A 21,307-nucleotide genomic window follows, 5' to 3' on the forward strand; every position below is an offset into this window, starting at 1 on the left:
TGTTTGCAACTGTAATTTCAATCATTAGTCCAGGATTGGTAACCAGTCCGGTTAACCGGAACCGGATAAGGACCTTTTTCATAACCGGTAACCAAACCGATTAATACTTCAGTTAATCGATTAACCGATTAATGCCCAATTTCTGAATTGAGCTCTGTGACGTTATCAACTTGATCTTCATCTAATCGAACTGTCCTATTTCTTCAATAAACAAATCCTGAATCTAAAACTCAAGTAGATATAATTGAAGCAAATTAGTCGACTAATTGAAGCAAATTAGTCGACTCTAATTTTCGTCCTAGTGTTGCATGGAGTATAATTTACTCTGGGAAATGTGCGACAAAAATGTACAAGGCTAAATTAAATAGATGCCCAATAATGTAAGATAGTCCCCAAAAACGGGAAGCCCAGTTCTATAAGAACCATTGACTATTATCCCACAAAGTAGCACAACGAGAATGAGCTATACTTTCTACGAGAATAGCAACATGCCTCACCAAGAAGCAGGGGGCGCGTCCTTTAGAATAGAGCTGCAGATGATAGAATTCAATAAATATGGAGTCGTTTATGTGGCATCCGATTAGTTCCAGACGGAGGCGCTGGTTCGTAGCAGACGGCGGCGATAGCTGGTGGCCAGGTACGAGGCGACGTTGTGGCGTCAGGCGTGGTGTTGGACCGTTGGTGGCCGGTGGGAAGAGGATTTCAGAGTTGAAAACTCTGAAAACTTGAAATCTCTTATGCAGCAACAGCGCTGGAGGGAATACACCGGTGCCGGTGGTTGGAGGGAGGCAAGGCAGACGGGAAGGAGGCTGCACCTGGAGTGGTCGAGTGGAGGCGATGGATGGAATGAAATCCGATTATCTGAATATGCCCTAGTTATTTTCTAAATTGTAATTTGTTATACAAAATATAAATTTGTTAATTAATTTAATACAATTAAACCGGTTAATCGGTTAACCGACCGGTTAAGCCGTTTAACTGGTTAACTAGAAACATAATAACCGAAAACCGACTTGAACCGGTAAAAACCGATTATCGGTAACCGATAACCAGTTTTTCCGGTTCGGTTACGATTTTAACCGGATAACTAGAACCGATCTACCAGCCCTACATTAGTCCTACTTTTTTGGTATTGTATATTTTTCGTTTGAGACGAAATTCCAACATATAGTAGATAATATTTGTGATGAATGTTTGAAATACATAACACCAGGAGCGGTTCCGGGCCCTGTGCGGGGTGGTCTTCCGCATAGGGCCCTGAAAAAATTGGGGTCCCAAAAATATATAAGTCCAGATACTGAAAAAATTGGGGTCCCAAAAATATATAAGTCCAGATATGTATTATATGTATATAAAAATTAAAACACATATTAGTGTTGAATTGTTTAGCTTAACGGTGAAATGTCTCCTCTTAAGTTCACTTCACTCTTGGATCAATCCCTGCGAATGTTTTTATTTATTTCAATCCTTCCCTTTTCTTCTATGTAAATCAGCTTTAAATATGTAGCAAACCACACGATTGTATCCAACTAGACGCCTATCAAATTTGACGTCTCTCTTCTCTTTCATCTTTTCTTTTATTTTCAGCTATCTTTCAATTCTACAATAAGGTGATTTCTTTAAAAAAAATAGTAATTATATTTAAAACCTTTCAATTTTTTATTTTCATTAATTATTATTAATAGTTTTAATTGATGAATTCTAATTTTGTATTTAGGTTGTATGTATAATGTATTAATCGTGGACATACAAATTCATCATATTCATATAAAGATTACTTGTGCAATCTTTCCTCTCTAAATTCTTATTATTTAATTATTATTTTTATATATTTACTTTGTTTAGTTATGCACTTGTCACTAGTGTTTAAATCCCTAAGATTAATATGATTAGAAAATATCAATTTGGATATGAAAAATGCACTAAAAAAAGTTGAACAATTGATCCTTCTGAAAAGGGAGCTATAGATAAGTTATTTTCAAAAGAATTTCAAGTAGGTGAAAAATCTATTGATTCTGAAAAATTAATTAAATGAAATTAATGTTGATGGTGAAAAACTGAGAATGTTGAACAATTAGAAAATGTGCCCGGTGATTGTAATAAGAATAATATAAATAATTATGACTATTTAGAACATAATTTAGATGAGATTTCAGGTGGTGGGAATGAAAATGATAATGTTATATCGCACGAAAGATTAAATGGACTTGCTTTGATGGGGATTGAATGTGATATTTGGCATAAAAAAATTGATGATGAAAGTGTTATAAATGATTTTGTTTCAAAACTTGCAAGCAAAGCAACGCTTTTTTTTTTTATGTGAATGACGATTTTTTTATATATTTATTAAGTAATTTGATAAAAAATGTATTATCTAATGAAATATTTTTATAATATATTTTTTCTCAATTATAATTAGATGACTCAAATTTAAGAATTCCCCAAGCGTTGATTACTTTCGACTGTTTTTGTGCTCCACGGTATTTTCTTGCTCTGGTTAGGATGGACCAACTTGGTTATTCTAACTTTATATTCAGATTTCAAGATGATAGTTTGTTTGTTTGCTTGTTGATGTTGTTTCTTTTTTCTTATGGATGTAGTTACATTTGGGCTACATCTATGTATATCTTTAGTAAGTTTGATTTCCGCTTTTACTTGTTGATTTCGCAGGGCGTTTTGGATAACGTTGATATGGAATATTGGTTGATGTTGTTAGGTCCGGAGGGTCTCGAATAGGTGTATGGGAGGGGGGGGGGAGAATACACCTATAGGCTATTTTTGAAGGTGAAACTTGAAACACAAACTGACTCAACCTTTTTAGTTAAAAGAGTTTTATCAAAACAAGGTTGACGACTGATACTGAATACTCTTCAGTAAAGAGTTATCAGTTAAGTCAGACTTTAACTGATACACGTAAAGCTTCAGTCGAGTTTGTTGAACAGAGAAATGTTATGAACTTACTGACTATCAGAAGATAAATCAATTAAACTAATAACACATGCAGCGAAAAACTTTTGTTTTGAAATAGCCTGTGAGATTAATCACGTTGTCAGAAATTAAGTTTCTCTTTGCAGTTAATCAGTTTTTAGTTGGAGTAGATTTGTGCTCAAATAAGAATGTAAAAACTGAAAGTTGTAAACAACACAGAGATTTTTACGTGGTTCGGAAAACACTTCCTACATCCATGGTCAGTTGATTAGACCGACAACTTCACTGGGCATGTGCTTACGGGTGCACAACAAACTTGGGCGTGTGCTTACGGTTGCACAGCAAACCTGGACAACTGAAGATCCTATCTTTAGTACCAATACACCTAGTTGGATTTCTCACTCTTAGCGCACATTGGGCACTAAGATCTCTTCGGAGACAGAGCACTGGTCTGAACTCCTTACAACTCAAACTCTCAATTCGGTTGATTGAAAAGAGGTTCGAAAACTTGCCAACTAGATTACAAAGAACAAGTTCTCTATAATCAGTTATACCTAAGCTTTGGATATACAATATTTGCCTAAGTTCTAAGAGAATGTATGTAATTAGCAGTGACTGATTTTTGGCTTTGTGATTCTCTTCTTCGATTCAAACTTTGGAATGGCTTTGAATGCTGAGTAACGAATTCGGTAACGTTTCAGCTTATGTAGTTGAATCGGCGAAGATTGAAGTGATCTTCGAGCTCTATTTATAGGAGACGTCTTGAATAGATCCGTTGACTGAAATGGCCTTCAAGAATTCTTCCGTTAGAGAGTAATTTGAACTTGGACTGAGGCTTCAACCTTCGAGGTTCCTTTGTTTGGTGAGAACGACTACTCAGGAGCAGGAGATAGGACATCTCTGAAAAGGTAATCACCAAAAAAGAATGGCCTCTGAAGAGAAAGGACGATCCTGAGATCTCTGCATTTAATGCGGCTGTACTTCTAGAGTGTGTGGCTTCCTTTAAACTTTAGAGGTTTAGTCCGAGGAAGAATGTTTAACTGATACTTGACTTTAGTACAGTTCGCTGAATCTACGTGACTCGCATTAATAATCAGTTGTAACTGATTCTTGGACTGGTTAGTCAAATATCAATATTTGACTTTACCTTAATTGTTACATCAGTCGGCAACTTTAGTTTTCAGTCTTCAGTCCTCCGGCTTTAGTCTTCAGTCTTCAGAACAGCAACTAAACTAGAAAAAGAACTCTAACATTTGAGTTCGAACAGTTCTAGTCTATTACAAGTGAAATCTAAAGATTTTGGTATCATCAAAACTAGGATTATGATATTTCATTAAGTTCTCAATAGATGTTTTATTTACAGATTGGGGGTCTACCTAACCCCTCACCCTTCGACTATTTGCTTTAAAAAAAATTAAAAATTCGCACATGACTTGCGTTCTCTTGGCCCAGCCCTTGCATAACACGACTCAAACATTTAGGGCGTGCTTGGTGTATCTATATGGATGAACCCATATAGATTAGATTGGGTTTATTTCGCTGGATAAGAGGAGATTATTTTTCCTATTTTGTATTTGATAGTATAGTTAGATAAACAAGAATCTTATTTGGTAGTATATGAAAAACAATGGATTAGGGTTCCATAGATTATAACACGATCAGAAAATACATTTTTGCCCTTTTTTTTTCCGAATATAGATCATCTTGTCCTCCATTTTAAAATCACGTACTGGTATTAACGCGGAAGCAGTTATCGGCTTTCACAGTTCGCGCGTTCGTCTCTGGTTGTAGAATAGGGTTTATCAGCGTGTCCTCTACAGATTAAATCTGGGTGTCTGTCTGGCTGTGGATATTAAAATTTCTGCCGAATAGCAAGTGTTACAACATGAGTTATTCCGCGACTCAAGGTGATTTTATAGTATTTTCTGTATTTTTTTTGGTATCAAACATGATCTTGCCGTTGTTTTTTTGGTTAAAAAGAAATATTTAGAACAAGTGAACAACATAAAGGGTCACTCACGAAGATATAAATAACGGTTGCCAGTTGATGGTTTTGAGCCCTCATAGTTCAGATCGAAATTGGCTTGAATTCGATTTTGTTATTGTTCAAAATGATCCTAATAGTAATATATATTCATTGCATGATATTGTGAATTTGGGTACTATATTTGAATATGCACGAGAATGCTTGTTTTTCGATCGATGTAATTTGACTTTGGCTATATATCTCATTCGAGCAACAGCTTGGTAATATTTTCTGTATTTGTTGTGTATTAAACTTCATCCAGCCAGCTTAGTTTAGCTGTATTTTTTTGATAATTTTTTGGTTAAAAACGATGATTAGTGTGTGGTTGTATAAAGCAATTTTTTGGTTTATTTTTTGTCGTCTAAATGGTATTCTACATTCATAGCGTGAATATGTGTAATTGGGTCCAGCCTATAACAATATTCATGATAGTATATCTCTTGTCTAAGTTATAAGCAAGTTTGGTGTTGCTGCACATAACGGGTAGCAGTGGCTTTTCGCGCGGTGGTCGGATAAATAAGACTGCCAAGATGCGTCGTAATTGGTCAAGTAGGGAGGAGGAGGTTCTTTTGGCAGCGTTGAAGGAGTTAGTTGTTCAAGGTTGGAAATCCGACAACGGATTTCGTGCGGGATATTGGAATAAATTAGAGGAGGCGATGATAAAAGTATTTCCAATGACCGACTTGAAAGCAATGCCGCATATAAATTCAAAAACAACGACGTGGAAGAAGAATTACAACTCAATATCAACCATGTTGGGGATAAGTGGCGTGGGCTTGAACTTGAATGGCACGCACATGATATGAACAATGGGAGCTTATTGCGAAGGTGAAGAACTATTTTTTTTTCAGTTTTGATATTTGGGTGTGTACATAATTTCTAACGCACTGATTTCAATCGCAGAAAGACAACAGTACACACACTATGTGATATAAAAGTTAGCCATTCTTGGAACAATGGACTGAGATTTTCGAGGAAGGATAGGGCCATATGAGATATTGCGGAAGATCTAATGGAGACAGCACGTGAGGTGTATCACTGAAGGATATAGCCCACTACAGATCGTTTCTCGGATATCATAATTCACCATACAACGATTAATTCCTAACATGCTGCTATGAATTTAAGTGCTGTACATTGGAGTTATAATCATTTACTTGTGAATTGGATGCAGAGGTTGTTGACGCCTGAATCGAATGACTCCAGTTCTGATCTTCTGAACTGTATCCCGCACAATTTCCAACGTTGGATGGACAACGAACTATGAGAACTCCCACAGAGAATTCGACCACCTTGAAATCGGCGCCCCCTACTGCTTTCTCTAAAACCCTAATTTTTGTGTGTCTTATTCTGAGAGCAGATAGCTGTATTTATAAACAAAACACAGTCCTAGGGCTCCAATAATTGTAATAGGCGTCCCTTACTCCTTACTGGGCTCAAGAGACTTTGGGTCAGTCCAGAGATCAGATACAAGGAATAAACATGGGCCTCTAATGAATTAATTCTTTTGATCAGCCCAGATCATAATTAATTCATAAGTATTAATTTATTCCACTAGAGAATCAATACTGACTTACCCATTTATTACCGATGATGAGTCGGGGCTTGTATTTAGACTTATTAAATCTCTGTATTTAAAATATCCGACATCCATTAATTAATTAAAGCTCTGACAGCTTAAATTAATTAATCTCTTTGTAATCCTTAAGCAGTACCACTCAAACCTTATTATTGCGCCTGAACTTAATCAACCTGCAGGGTTTAACGCAATAAACCTTATTGAGCTCCATAAGGGGATGCCATTATCCTATACCGGATACGGGTACTAAACAGATAACCAAACATCATATTTTGACCGCTATGACCCAAGATACAGAGTACTCAAGTTAATATATAACTCTCACCCATAGTAAATCAAAGTAATACACGAATCAACATATATATCTGAAATCCTATTAGTATTAAGATTTTATTAAGTCACCGAGATCTTGATTCTTCACTTATGTCAGATAGAAGAATACATCTCACTGTGATCCTATCAATACGTTATGACGTACCATTATAGACAAATAGTCAAGACAAACTATTTCCATCTATACTGCAGCCTAGACCAACGACTCGTCCTAGAGTCATCTCGGCTGTGATCTATTTATATCTCTTAAGTTTATTCCAATTATATGACCTTCTGTGATCTGTTAATCACCATATAATCTACTTATATAGAGATAAAGGACATACATATGCAATCATGAACACAATCAGATAGGAGATAAAATAGTGAACACAGGAAACATTGTATACAAGCGTAAAACGTTCTTGCTTTCAGTATACAAATCCAACAATCTCCCACTTATACAGATTCATACTGATTTTGCTTCAGGACAAGCAAAAGGCTAAGTGTGGGGGGTTGATTTATGCCTAATTGTTCTTAATTTGGGGGTTTGATTGTGCTAAATTTGAGTTAAATATTCTAGAAATTGGTGTGTTTATGGGTTTGTTAATGCTTTGTAGGAGCTTTTGATAAAATAGGAAGAAGAATGCTAAGTCGGAGTTTTTGGAACAAAAATTGATATTTTGGGCTTAAAGTGGTGCAAGCGCTGACTCTGCATACTCTGCTGCCTCACCAGAGCCAGAGCTGAAAATCCTGTGCCAGAGCCAGAGCTAACAATTCCAGAGTTGGCATAGCTGAATTCCAAAATCGATAGAGCTAAAGTTCCAGAGCTGACCAAGTGGAGCGCCAAAACTGACCAAGCTCGACAGAGCTGAATTTCATATGCCAGAGCTGAGGCGGACCTTCCAGACTTCCTTTGCCAGAGCTGGCATTCATGTGCGCAGAGCTAAATCTACAGAGCTGTCATTTATTCGTCCAGAGCTGATACATCTCCTAGCTCTGCCATGACTCGCCAGAGCTACCAAGACTTGCCGAGCAAGTTATCCAGTGCAATCCCCTGTATACGCACGCTGCTTTGATGCTTATCTTTTAAGCCCAGTTTTGATGGGCCGTTTTGAGGGTTGTTAGGGTAGATTGGTAGTCTATATATAGGGCTTAATGTTCTTCATGAAATATAATCTTTTAGCCTTCGGATCAAGAGTAGCTTCGACCTTAGGCAATCAAAACAATCTTTAGTTTAATTCTTGTTTTTCATAGTTCTTTAGCTGTGAGTTTTAACTCTATCTTTTGCCCTGAGGACATGGCATCCTTGAAGTGTGGGGGGTGACTTGTTTTGATGCGTGCTTTATGCTTGATTACTTGATTACAACTCTAAACGAAGATCTAACTAAAACTGAATTGAAAACTAACTAAAACTCGAAGCTAAAGAACTATGAAAAATAAGAATTAAACTAAAGATTGTTTTGATTGCCTAAGGTCTAAGCTACTCTTGATCCGAAGGCTAAAAGATTATTGTTCATGAAGAACATTAAGCCCTATATATAGACTACCGATCAACCCTAACAACCCTCAAAACGGCCCATCAAAACTGGGCTTAAAAGATAAGCATCAAAGCAGCGTGCACGTACAGAGGATTGCACTAGATAACTTGCTCGACAAGTCTTGGCAGCTCTGGCGAGTCATGGTAGAGCTGGGAGATGTATCAGCTTTGGACGAATAAATGCCAGCTCTGTAGATTTAGCTCTGCGCACATGAATGCCAGCTCTGGCAAAGGAAGTATGGAAGATCCGCCTCAGCCCTGGCATATGAAATTCAGCTCTGTCGAGCTTGGTCAGTTCTGGCGCTCCACTTGGTCAGCTCTGGAACTTTAGCTCTGTCGATTTTAGAATTCAGCTCTGCCAACTCTGGAATTGTTAGCTCTGGCTCTGGCACGGGATTGTCAGCTCTAGCTCTGGCGAGGCAGCAGAGTATGCAGAGTCAGCGCTGGCACCACTTTAAGCCCAAAATATCAATTTTTGATCCCAGAACTCCAACTTAGCATTCTTCCTCCTATTTTATCAAAAGCTCCTACAAAACATCAACAAACCCATAAAAGCACCAATTTCCAGAATATTTAACTCAAATTTAGCACAATCAAACCCCAAATTAAGAACAATTAGGCATAAATCAGCATGCAAAGAGCATAACGGATAAACCCCACGACATGCAAAAAATAGAATAAAAGAAAAAAAAGTTCTTCGTGACCCATTCGTGGAATCCCAATTCTAATCTATTACATTTAAAAACATAAAAGAAACACTCAAAAACTAAAACTCGGCCCGAAACAGCTCCATCAGGCCCGTCTTTGAAACTAGGGCTTGGGAACCCTAGGGTTTGCCTCGAGATTCCTACGCCACCTAGAGTGTGGTGCCCCTAGGCGGTGCCACCACAAACACTCGGCAGCAGCAGCATGTGGTGGCGGCGCGTAGCTCGGCAGCCCGCGCCCGTCGCGTCTCCTCGGCGTCCTCGACAGCCCCCTGCCGGCAGCCTCGCCTCGGCAGCTCGATAGGCCTCGACAGCCCCAGGCGCCCAGCCCGTTTCGGCAGACACAGCAGCAACAGCTTGGTAGCGGAAGGCAGCAGGCGCGGGCGACCGTGCAGTGCCGATCTGGGTGCGCGGCCCAAGCACGCACAGCCCACCTCGCCCGAGCCAATGTCCGACAGCGCGGTGGCCACGTAGCGCAGACTGGGGATGCAACGCGCAAGTGCGCGCGTGCAACCCCAGCGCACGCGGCCCCCGTCGCCCGATCATTCTTCTGCCCTAGCTACCCGTCTCATCCGCCGACTAATTCCGCACGGCGTGCAGCAACAGCAACCTGGAGGCGCGCGCACTGCAGCGCACAGGCGCGTGCAACAGTGCAGCCCGGCGTGCCTGCGGTGCACGCCACCTCTCCGTGCATGCACGTCCTCCCGACGATCCACTCCAAAAATTGTTCTCCGTTCTCCGTCTAATCGTCGTCGTCTCCGTCTTGTTTTTCGTAATTACAGATTACAATCGGAAAAACAAACACAATTAAAATTCTAATCTAACCACGGATTTTCTCGTGGCGAAGAAATGATTACAACGTCAAAACGATGTATCCCACGAATCAACATACCACAAAGAACAGCAGCAGAAAAAAAAAAACAACGCATATTATTAATCGTACGCGAATTAATTGATAGAGCCAAGAAAATCAGTCCAGGCTCTGATACCAATTGAAGGATATAGCCCACTATAGATCGTTTCTCAGATATCATAATTCACCATACAACGATTAATTCCTAACATGCTGCTATGAATTTAAGTGCTGCACATTGGAGTTAAAATCATTTACTTGTGAATTGGATGCAGAGGTTGTTGACGGCTGAATCGAATGACTTCAGTTATGATCTTCTGAACTGTATCCCGCACATTTCCTAACTTTGGATGGACAACGAACTATGAGAACTCCCATAGAGAATTCGACCACCTTGAAATCGACGCCCCCTACTGCTTTCTCTAAAACCCTAATTTTTGTGTGGCTTATTCTGAGAGCAGATAGCTGTATTTATAGACAAAACACAGTCCTAAGGCTCCAATAATTATAATAGGCGTCCCTTACTCTTTACTGGGCTCAGGAGACTTTGGACCAGTCCGGTGATCAGATACAAGGAATAAAGATGAGCCTCTAATGAATTAATTCTTATGATCAGCCCAGCCCAGATCATAATTAATTCATAAGTATTAATTTATTCCACTAGAGAATCAATAATGACTTACCCCTTTATTACCGATGATGAGTCGGGGCTTGTATTTAGACTTATTAAATCTTCGTATTTATAATATCCGACATCCATTAATTAATTAAAGCTCTGACAGCTTAAATTAATTAATCTATTTGTAATCCTCAAGCCGTACCACTCAAACCTTATTATTGTGCCTGAACTTAATCAACCTGCAGAGTTTAACGCAATAAACCTTATTGAGCTCCTTAAGGGGATGTCATTATCCTATACGTATACGAGTACTAATATAAATAACCAAACATCATATATTGACCGCTATCACCCAAGATACAGAGTACTCAAGTTAATATATAACTCTCACCCATAGTAAATCAAAGTAATACACGAATCAACATATATATCTGAAATCTTATTAGTATTAAGATTTTATTAAGTCACCGAGATCTTGATTCTTCACTTATGTCAGATAGAAGAATACATCTCACTGTGATCCTATCAATACGTTATGACGTACCAGTATAGACAAATAGTCAAGACAAACTATTTCCATATATACTGCAGCCTAGACCAACGACTCATCCTAGAGTCATCTCGGCTGTGATCTATTTATATCTCTTAAGTTTATTCCAATTATATGACCTTCTGTGATCTGTTAATCACCATATAATCTACTTATATAGAGATAAAGGACATACATATGCAATCATGAACACAATCAGACAGGAGATAAAATAGTGAACACAGGAAACATTGTATACAAGCGTAAAACGTTCTTACTTTCAGTATACAAATCCAACAATCACAACATCGATCTCACCCAACCACAGTAGGACGATGGTGATTATCATGTCCAGCTGGATGATGTGTATGAGAACAAACATGCTGATGACAGTGTCAGCCAAAACTAAAAACCCGAGACTGAAAAACGTGTATCGAGCAAGAAGAGAAAAAACGTCCAGGGGGCTGATAGGATGTATGATATGATGGCTGAAGTCAGTCACGGCACGAACCAAAGACTTGACACAATCGCAAGCAGAATGGGGTATGATTTCAATATATCCAAGGCGAGGAAGGAGGTCTATGCACAACTTTGCTCAATCCCTGATTTGGTCCAAAAAGAGAAGTTCGAGATTTCAGATTTGCTAGCAAAAGAAGTTGAGCGCCTAGATGTGTTCACTAGTCTGCCGGCTGATGCGAAGACGAAATATGTTCACTACTTACTCGATGAGAAGTATAAGTAGAACGGAACAAGAATTTTGGATTCATGGTGTTTTTTTATATGACATTGAGTATCGCATGCAGAGACTTATTTCGTATTTCGCTGGAACATCTTTGTTTGCTTTAATATGTCTTTGTTGGTTGAATTTAGATAAGACTTATTTTTTTGAACATAAATGTTTTTGTCGAATTTTGACTTAGCATGATCTAGTCATTCTTCTTGCATATTGCTTCACTTTGAGCTTGGTGTTGTTATTTTTCCCTTATGTTTCTTCATCACTCTCTGCCGAGGAGCTTGGTGATTTTGAGCTTTGTTAATGTAGGTAAAACAGATTGCATCGAACAGTTTGAGATATTACGTGTTGTTATTCTTCCCTTTTGCTTCTTAATCATATTTCATGTGCTTATGCTTCCATTTTCATCTAGAATTAAGTAAGTTGCTGCAACGTCATAAAATGGCAATTGAAAAGCATAAAACAGATTTCACAACAACAAGTGCTCAAAAGTGCTCATTCCAAATGTTGACAGCCACATTAATTTTTTTTTTGCCGGCCCAAGAGATTTTATACCACACATACATAGCTACTGCACTTCACAATAATTTCTAATATTGTTTCACAATTAATTGCGAAAAATCCACAAATTAATATTTCATACAAAGTTAATATTCAATAATAGAGGTGATTCCTAATGATAATATATCGAAAAAAGAGTTTAATACTATACACAACCAATACTTATTTCCAACACCACTCCAGTTTCTTCCCTCAATTTTCTGACTAATGCAGACCTTGGTTCTTCTCTTTCTTCAATACCACCCTATCAAAGTCATGTACATAAGTATATATGAGGTGCAAATACAAATAAAAATGGCCACAGTTAATGCTTTGAAATAAAGTTCAAACCAATTAAGTGAGGCTTTACCTGAGGCATCTGCCATGCTCTAGGAATATTCAGTCTAGACGCCACAAACAACTGGAAGTAAACCAACCATTTAGATGTGTCAAATTTATACTTGAAAAAAATTCAAGGAGATTTCCTATTTAACATGAGCCTATAAACAAATGAAGAAAAAGAGGGATGAAACAATCAAATGAGGGAGCAATCAGCAAAATTTGAAAGGCTCATTTTGGTATGCATATGTGTGAATTGAATCCTACACCTACTCATACAGAACGCATCCTGTTCGAGACTAATATTTCATACACCTACTCATACAACCTACATTTTAGAGAAAATACGTATTCATAATTCACATGAAAATTTATGTGACAAAAATGTCTCTAACAATAGCGAATGTGTAGCAGGCATCATTTCAAGGGCAAATTCATTGTAGCGAACCAACATTTTATACACAACTCATAAATCATGTGTTAAAAAAAGATGTTACCAGAACCTCATGCAACATCTCATAGATACGTAATAATAGTCTGCCCGTCAGATAAAATCAAAGAAATAGATTAAAGGAGTGATTAAATTGTTACCTAGTGTGCATTGACGTACTGGAGCCACATTCCCTCAGCCAATGCGTCTCTCGAGGCATTCCATTGGGGGGAATTCTCAACTGTGTCAATGAACTCATCAGGTTCCAATTCAAAATTAGTTGCATTAGTATTTTCCGTCTCTTCAAACTGTGCCTCTAGAGGATCGATTGGCATTTCAGTGCAAATAAAATTATTAAGTAAAAATGTAGCAATTATTAATCTATTCTGGTTTAATTGGATAAAACGTGGTGGATCGGAGAATGCCCCACCGTATCTTCATTATTCCAAACACCCTTTCAATCACATTACGTGCCTTACTATGCCTCAAATTAAAGAGCTCTTCTTTGTTTTGGGGCCTGCCAGCATTGGGACCCCACTCTTTCAGGTGGTATCTAACACCTTTATAAGGAGTTAGAAAACCATCACTTTTTGCGTAACCATTGTCACACAAATAGTAATTTCCTAGAGCGGTCCTAATAAAACAAAAGAAAAGATATAATTACACAACTATATTAGTAAAACCCAATTATAAACGGACATTTTTATAAATAAAGAAAAAATTATTATAAATGTATATTTACCCTTAGGAATTTTAAGACCGTAGGGTCTGTTGAGGGCGTCCCTTAATATTCTAGAATCCGCGGCGGAACCTTCCCAACCGGATAGAGTGTAAACAAACATCATATTCCGGTCACATACGCCTAAAATATTTGTGGAAATCTGTCCTTTCCTTGTTCTATAACGTGCTTTGTCAGAATTGCTCACCATTACATTAATGTTGGTACCATCTAACGCCCCTAGATAGCCCTAAGAATAATATACATTGAAAAATGATTTAGTAATACATAAAACGACGTGGAAGAAGCCTACATTAATATGACTATCTTTATGTGGTACATACCTTAAACCATTGCCACCGCGGCTCTGTGCAGTCATCGGGTACAGCCTCGGATTTTGATAAAAAAAATTGGTGTAACTTCAAAATAGCCCCTAATACCGCATGTACGTAATGCGATATGGTCTGCTCGGACCTCCAAAAATCAAATCTTACAACCCTATTTTTTTGATGATGTGGTAGGACGGACAAGAACATAGCTACTTGTTCTTCAACACTTACATGACGACCCTCAACTAAATCTCCTAGATCCCGTAATATTTGGCATAAATGCCCAAATGTGTTACGGTCCATACGCAAATTGACAATGCAGTCTATGTCATTGGTACCTATCATCCGCCCTAAATGCTTTATTTGATCAGACACTCTATTAATCATGTCATATTTTAATACACCATTCGCACGCTTTTTTTTTTCTTTTTTCTTTTTTTGATCTAGACTTAGCAAAATAAGCAACTACAATGGCCAGCTGGAGAATGTGATGAAGCATTATTTCTTGCAATAGCAAAAACAAAATATCACATTTACGTGCTCGTTCTCCTCCAGGCATTTAATCCAAAAACTGAGTTGATATGAATAATCTGCAACAAACCATGAATAGTTATCTGGCAGCACGCACAAGACTAAATCCTTTTGTACGCTACAACAAGTACCTATTTTTGAATCTCACACTGAAACTCCTTCATCAACAAAGGTTTAAGCAACAAAATTCAGCAAAAATTTTATAATATAAAAATAGATGAAATTGGACTATCAAAAAGCTGAAATAAATATATTCTCAAGGTAAAGAACTTTCAAAAATATAGTGTGGCAAAGAAAGGAATATGTGAAAGATGCAGCGAAAACAACAGGAAAATGCTGCAATACATTGCTGCCAAGATTCATATAACCGTGATATAATTTCCTTTTCCATTTTCTAGAACAAAGGACAATTAACATGATGTCTACTAATGGTTTGTAATATGCATCAGCATGACAAACTCAGATTTAACCATGACAATGTATATTAATCTCCAAACAACTTCATACCCCCACTCAGGAAAGAATATATATTATACAAATAAATGATAATATCACCACCATTCATCCTGATACATAATAAAATGGGGGCAATTATAGCAACATCTAAAGAGAGGAGTTATGATTAATATATTATGTGGGGTGCCAAGAACACTTGTGGATTCTCTTGAGGGATGCAAAAAGGGTTCAAACAAATATTCTTTGAGCTATAAGAAGTGCTTACAAACTTATAACAAAATGCTTGTGAACACATTTAAATCATTAGAAAGTGGAACTCTCTGTATAAATGGTCAAATGGGATGGATGAACATCCCAACTAGTTCTTCTCTGTGTGAATAATGTCTCGATGCAGCACAATTAAAATGAATCAAATGAGCCAAAAACCATATAAAAAAGAGCATGTTTTCAACAATATCAGTATGCTCTCCACAAAACAAATACTCCCTCCGTCCCAGCTTTTTGTATCCACTTTTAGTAGTATTTACAACTAAAAGTGGATACAAAAAGCTGAGACGGAGGGAGTAGTATATATTTAACTAATTAATAAGAGCATGTGAAAAAATCCATATTCAAATTTCAGAGCGAAAAAAACATCTGGAATAAAAACATTGGTTCCTCGTCAATGTATAAGAGAAAGATGGTGGAAAAATAGATTTCTATGAACATAAATGAATGCTCACCAAGCAGAATCCTTTGTTGATATAGCTTCGAAAATCAAGCTTTGGTGCTCAACAGCTGCTTCACTTGCAGAAATTGTAGGCACGACATAAATTTGCAGAACTTATCATCTCCACAAAGTCGAAGAAAAGAATTAACAAAATCGTGAAAATCAACATAAAGTCGCATCAAAATCCAAATCCTGCCTCACCAAAAGATCTGTCTACTGAGTTTTTGCGATTTTTTGAAATTTAATTGATGGAATTGGATTGAGTGCCAAAGGAATACAGTCGCATGAGCAATGGAAACATATGCAACAGTGAAATTTGTTGATTTCAATTCAAAATAGCATCCCAGAACACAATTGTGTGATGATAAATACAAATTTTCTAAATGAACCTAATACACAAAATCGATGTATCTCATGTGACAAACTCAAATACAAATCAAAAATAGATTGTGGAACAAAATCGATATAAAATATTGCCCATTACCGTTTCGCCGATTCTAGTCAAATATCTGCCGAACAGCAGCAGTTCTTGCATTTATTTTGGTGAGTTTGTGAGTTGACGCGACCGCCCTTTTTTTGGGTCTGATAATATTTGAATTTCAAGGGCAAAAATAAGTTTAGGAATCAAGGTTATGTTCAGGGCTGTCTAATTGGTTATCGGGTTTTGGATAATTCGTTAACTGGACCGAAATTCCCGGGTTTGGGTGTCCAATAACCGAATTTTTCGGTTATCGATTCGGTTTCAGGTATCATTTTTAGAAAAATTTCGGGTATCGGTTAAACCGATAACCGAAACGGGTTAACCGAAATAACCGAAAATTATTTAATAAATTATTTAATATATATATATATATATTATATACTTTTTAATTATTAATTCATTAATTTGTTTTTTTTAAATAAATTGATTCTTAGGTAAAATAAAATTATGATATATTTAAAGTATAAGAATAAGCTTTAGTTTAGTGGATAAGTTGCTTTATGTATTTTATGGAGATTAGGCTTCAAATCCTCTATCTAGCAAATTATTTGAATTTTAATTTTTTAAATGGGTATTTCGGATACTCAAATAACCGCTTCGGTTACCCGAACACCTAAAACGGTTCGGGAACGGTTAGTAAAATATGACAATTTTGGGTTCGGGTAACCGAAAATTCGGGTACGAGTAACCAAACCCGAACCGATCGACAGCCCTAGTTACGTTGATGGATTGCGTATCAGATGGGGGGTGAGAGATTAGTAAACAAGATTTATCCATGAAATCTGGTCATGGCCGTCCCTTGATGCAGAGTTGTCGGTGTTATGAAAAAAAACTACCAAACTATCAGAAAGCGTTGCATTATTATGCTAATACTGCCTAATAATGGGCAGCAGACACGCCCTTAATGTCGTAGAGTAATACTCCCTCCGTCCCACGAAGCATGACCTAGTTTTCTTTTTGGTTTGTCCCACGAAGCTTGATCTGCTTCTAAAAATGGCAAAAAAATTATCATTTATTCACCTTTTCACTTTTTCACCTACCACACTTAACACACAAAATACCATTTTTTTAATTTTCGTGCCAAAAAGAACTAGGTCATGCTTCATGGAACGAAGGGAGTAACACCTCAATATCAAGTTAACCAAAGCAGTTTGGATCATCAATACAAAGCAGTCCAAACTCCATATATTGCAGTTTTGAGTTTTTGACATCATGACATGAATAAACAAAGTTATTGAAATCTTGCGAGAAATCAATTGCAATAGCCCCTACCTAGTTTATTAGATTAAACATCCAAAATATTGGAATTGGAAAAAACAAGCCACACAACTCACTAGCTAGTTTTAAAAAAAATGCCAAAAAGAAGTTAAAAAATAAAAATAAAATAAATAAAAATATTAGAATCGGAAAAACAAACCACACAACTCACTAGCTAGTTTTTAAAAAAATTGCCAAAAAAGTTTTTAAAAAAAAATTAAATAAAGGGTTATTGACGCCTAAATACACGAACTTTAGGCCTATTTTGATTTTTCTCACAAACTTTGAAAGTTGTCAAAAAATACACAAACTTTGACTCATTTTGATTTTTCCCAAAAACTTTGAGAATTATTAAAAAATACACGAACTTTGACTCATTTTATTTTTTCTCACAAAATATACTATTATAAAAAATTATCCAAATAATTCTTTCATAATTAACAATAAATACCATTTCACTTGAGATTATATATTGGAAAGATTCCCAATCATATGATTATGTGATGAAAATTTCACATCATTAATTGGATTGGGGGAAATGCTAATTAGAATTTTACAATTTGACGATAGGTAGTCATAAAATTTAAGTTAAAATTGAATCTAAAATAACGTCAACGTGACACAACTCTAATCAAAACGACGTCGTTTCATATATATATATATATATATATATATAGGGAGAGGTTCAGGAAAGAACCATAAATAAAAGAAGACCGGAGAACCATTTTCAGCCATTCGATCATCAAGATCTATGGTGGATGCATCATCTTGTTGGATGAATGCAGATCCTGGGTTCGAATCCTGAAGGGAGCATTTTTTTTAATTTTTTTGAGTGCATTAATTTTAACAGCGGATGCATTAATTTTTACAGTGAATGCATTAGATTTGATGGTTCTCCCGTTCTCACAAATAATGTAGTTCTCTCTAGAACCACACCCTATATATATATATATATATATATATATATATATATATATATATATATATATATATATAGGTTAAAAAAAAAATTGACCCGGCGACGGCCGAGGGTGCCTGGCCTAAAGATTCGTCCCTGAGTCGTTTGATTATGAAATATATTTTAATTCTTTAAAAAAACATTCATGTCACCCATGAATAATTGTCATCTATCATTAGTTAAATTAATTAAGCTAGCTAATTAAAAGATAACCAGATATAATGAGTGTGTGATTAATCATGAGAAAATTTTCAATGTATAATCTCATGTGAAGTGGTATTAATTGTTAATTATGAAAGAATTATCTGAATCATTTTTTTATATATATTTCGTGGGAAAAAATTAAAATGAGCCAAAATTTGTGTATTTTTTGTAATTCTTAAAGTTCGTGGAAAAAAATAAAACGAATTAAAGTTCGTATTTTTTTGACAATTTTCAAAATTCATGGAAAAAATCAAAATGGGCTCAAAGTTCGTGTATTTCTAATTAAGAAATGTTCATTGGTTTAATATTTTTTTTTCCAATGGTTAACATATGCTGGTGTATTGGCGTGACATATCATTTGCTCAACATGCTCAACGTGCGTTTATATTGGAGGATTAGAGCTTGATAGATAAAAATAGTAAGGCTAATCCCTTATTTATTTTGATGGATTGTAACTTTGGATATTCTAAGGTTCTTGATTATTTTTATCATTCAAGCTAATTTTTCTTTGATTCTTATTCCATAGAAAATGTGAGATTGAAAATATCCTACTCTAAATGACAAAAGTGCAGTACGAGATGTAATATGCACTTAATATTTCATCAGAAATTTTGCAAATTAAAGTATGTAATCTAGAAAATAATAATAGCCGCGTAATCTGCACTATTATGGATAGCAAATTATAAAGAATCTTAAACACAATCTTACTTATGTGATCATGTATATGTATTCATAAATCTGACGGAAAGTTTCGTTAATTTCACTAGATTTTCTGATCATGATTATTACAGCACAAAAAAATGTGTTCAAAATTGTGTCACAAAAGCAACCATTAACTTCAATTCTATTACAAGATTATCTACTAATATCATTTGGGGCATTTACTTTGTATGATTGATAAAATAGATGATTGGGTATTTTATCCTTAATAGTAGGATTACTCCATTCTTTCTTTTGATGGGGATCATAATCAAGCAAAACTATCTTAAATAATATATAAAAATAATCAAGGGCCTTGAAATATCCCAAAGTTTCAATCCAATAAAATAATTAAACAAGAAATCTATCAAGTCTAATCTTTCAAAGTAAACGCTCTTAAGGTATAATTCACCTACGAAATTACGAAAAACTTGTACATGAAATTTAAGCAAATACTCAATTTAATCTAAACAATTAATGTTAATTGTCGTCTTCACTTTTGTATATATTGTCTATACACATGAGATTACAAAAAAATTTACTTTGAATAAAGAATAAGTTTAAGTGTAAGTTGACTCTCGTAATAATAATAATAATAATAATCCATTGTGGGGTCGATTTGATTTTTGTATTTGGTCGGTTTCACACTCTCCACATTAGATGTTGCATTTGCATGGAATGGAAATATGTGTTTTATCATCAATGAAAACTAAATTTTTCACTCAATGGAAATTTAACGTTATAAAAATTTAAAATTTATATGTATCATGTAATTTACGGGTTTCTTTTTTCACGTAAACAAATAGAGGACGGAAGAAATTATATTTATATATGGTTAATTGCATCAAAATACATGACTTTTTTCCCAAAATTTGGTTTTTTGACAAACTTTTTAATTGTAGCAAAAATTTTAGCTACGTTTCAATTTATTGCAATGTTCGTCCCGCGTATATTTCCGGCCAAATCCATTCATTTCCGGCCAATTTATTTTAGCTACGTTTCAATTTATTGCAACGGATTTGAGACGACAATGTTTCATTACCCGGCACGACATGCCACCTAAGCTTTACGGAGGTCCACCTCAGCATGGATTTGACCAAAAATATACGCGGGACGGACATTGCAATAAATTGAAACGTAGCTAAAAATTTTGCTACAATTAAAAAGTTTGTCAAAAAACCAAATTTTGGGAAAATGTTAGGTATTTTGATGTAATTAACCCTTTATATATGTATAAAATAAGAAAAATACTTACAAAATATACTTCATCCGTCCCACGAATTTTGACACGTTTTTCCTTTTTGGGCCGTCCCACGAATCTTGACATATTTCTAAATAAAGTACAGTAATAATTATTACATTCTCTCTTCTACTTTATCACTTTTATACTTTATTAACTACACATTTAAAACACTAATCTACAACTCTTTAATTCTCGTGCCGAAATCAAACGTGTCAAGATTCGTGGGGCGGAGGGAGTACAACATATAGATACATAATAACAATATATTAAAACAAATTGGTAGGCCTTAGATCCGCCACTCATGCAACACTCATAATAACGATTCAGGTATTATACACATAAAACATAAGAAATTTTAAAACCATTGAAATTTATTTTATCTTTTTTTAAAATTAGAGGGAGAGATGGGGGGAGAATGAATACGAGGCATATCTTTTTCTTTTCACACGAGGCAAGTCCACTTGATTCTTCATAATCACAAGACATATTCAGAGTTGAACTTTCGATGCTTTCTAACATATTCAAAACTCTCAACACCAAGCTTTTTTTTTTTTTTTTTTTTTTTTTCAGCACTCGACACAAAATGAGTC

Source organism: Salvia miltiorrhiza, chromosome 3 (genome assembly GCF_028751815.1).
Source record: "Salvia miltiorrhiza cultivar Shanhuang (shh) chromosome 3, IMPLAD_Smil_shh, whole genome shotgun sequence".
NCBI classification, from domain to species: domain Eukaryota; kingdom Viridiplantae; phylum Streptophyta; class Magnoliopsida; order Lamiales; family Lamiaceae; genus Salvia; species Salvia miltiorrhiza.